At 35.0% G+C, this 2225-nt stretch overlaps 1 long non-coding RNA gene across 1 annotated transcript; it reads right to left on the reverse strand.

Annotated features, from left to right (window-relative positions):
- Positions 1–529: 529 nt before the first annotated feature.
- On the reverse strand, positions 530–1960 carry LOC145429322 (uncharacterized). The gene is made up of 3 exons (XR_013909557.1): positions 1765–1960; positions 1497–1670; positions 530–591 (listed from the first exon to the last, which is right to left on the reverse strand). It is a non-coding gene; the product is annotated as an uncharacterized LOC145429322 (long non-coding RNA).
- Between the last annotated feature and the right edge of the window lie 265 nt (positions 1961–2225).

Consider the following 2225-nt stretch of genomic DNA (forward strand, 5'->3'; position numbering starts at 1 on the left):
ACCAGAATCACCCTGAGAGAGAAAACATAAATATTTTGTACCAAAACATCTATGATACAGATAAAATGTTGGCAGCATGGTAACTCACCTTACATATGTCCACTCGAGGTTCTTTGTAACACATCGTGTTTCCATTTGGCCATAAGAATGCTGAATTACATGGATGGAGGTTAAGCCCACAGTTAACAACATGCATCTTTGCACACTGGAGATGAGGCGGTGTGCCAGAGACTAGAGAAAAAAATGTAAAAAACAAAAGCTACTGCATGTTTCATGCAAGGAAATCAGATATTGAAAGAAACATGCTTTGCCTCATTTCTGGAACAAAATGTGTTCTTTAAAATAAGCTGAGCAGCGTTTAAAAAGGAGGGAAATTGACAGTATATCCACAAAAAAATGAAATAAATACTTTATGTCATCACAGTTTTCAAATAAAATGAAAATGTAACTATAACAGGCACACAAGACAAAATTTAAATATTATATAAACTAGAAAATTGTGAAATAATCAAAACAATACTGGTCTTACGTTTGTGGTAGTTTACATCAACCGTATAGCCACCAAAGCCTGCAATCTGAATGACATCCAGCCTACAAATTAAAAAAAAATAAGAATTCCATCTCCATGTCTTGTGAGCTAAAACTAAATGAAGAGGTCATCTGAACGGAGTCTGCAGGCTGAGTATTTCCAGTTCACTCTAAGTCAGCTAATCTAACTTTGCAGATTCAAACATTTTATTAAAACATTACATTTCCTTCCATTTCCTCATGCTCGTGTTTTATTGTCAGTTATTATAGATGATGGATGTAGCTCCTAAGCAGGTACCTAAAATCAAAACCAGAACCCTCTGCTCAATATTCAAGTCTCAGTTACATTATTGTTAATAAAGAAGCTCTGCAGTCACTAATGGGTGTTTGTAACTTCAGAAGCATGATGTCATTTTGTTCATAGACTACAGATGTTGCTACATTTTTTTTGCTCTTCCTGGATCTTAACATCTTCTCCTGCTGTATTAACTTTGATTTCTAAGTGTGAAACCTTGTGACATTGGGGATTTAAGTATTTTAAAAACTTTCAAAATGTGAGTTTTGAAAGGGAAAAGATTTATTTTAAAACTCATACTGAAGCATATTTGCAGATTTGTTTCATGCATTTGTGAAAATGTGAATAATTTCTGTCGCTGCTATAGTTTAAAAAGAATTATTTTCATGCTAGTGTTGGATTAATGTAACACTTCGAGAACATAAATGTAACATATTCACTGTGTTGAGTCTAAAGGCCTTTGTCTTATTCATTTAGCCTGACTGGTTCCTCCTGTGAAAACAGAATCTGTCTCTCTTTATTACAGAATAAACTATCACAATATCTAATTTAAAAACAATATCTGATCTAAAAAAAAAAAAAGACATTACACTCTGCCTGAAACATATTATATCAACATCTCAAGGACCTCCAGAATTCAAACTTTACACTTAAAAGGTTACTCAAAACTCACTTTTTGCGACGTGTACATTTAGGTAAGTCAACAGGCTTAATCTCATTCTCTGGTGGGTCGATTTTCAGAAGCATGATGTCATGTTTTCCTGTTTGGTCCTCAAAGATTTTGTGATCAGTAATTGTCACCATTCTTCCTGGACCTGGATGAATTCCTACATATGCAGACATATTCCTAAACAATGGAAATGGTAAAAGAACAAAATACCAGTAATGATTTTTGTCTCTGGACTGGTTTTTTTTAAATATGTGAAACAGTCATTTCTCACCATCCAGGTTGATCTTTCCAGCAGTGAGCTGCAGTTAGAACCCACTTGCTGTGGATCAGAGAGCCGCCACATAGATGATGGTAATGTGTTCGATTGGTTAGAATTATTCGCACGTAATACAGACGATCATTTTTCTCACAGCTATGGTCGTGAAAGATTCTCTTGTGCAAATCCACCTCTGTGCACACCGTGAAACCTGAGAGAAGAGTAATATACTTACAGATGGTTGGCTTACCACCCGAATAACGTATTCTATCAGCCAGGAGCCAGTTATTATGGTTGTAACCAGCAACATGGCTAGAAAATTGTACTGACAAAATTCCCACTCTGAGACATTCTGAAAAATTTACAAAAATTAATGTAATGGAGAGACAAAGAATTAGAACAAAAAAGCACGACTTAATCAAGCCAAGTTAAACAAGTCTTTATAAACACAGATATGTCATAACCTAAGGTATGGT

The sequence above is a fragment of the Astatotilapia calliptera genome, chromosome 6 (genome assembly GCF_964374335.1).
Source record: "Astatotilapia calliptera chromosome 6, fAstCal68.1, whole genome shotgun sequence".
Classification (NCBI taxonomy): Eukaryota; Metazoa; Chordata; class Actinopteri; order Cichliformes; family Cichlidae; genus Astatotilapia; species Astatotilapia calliptera.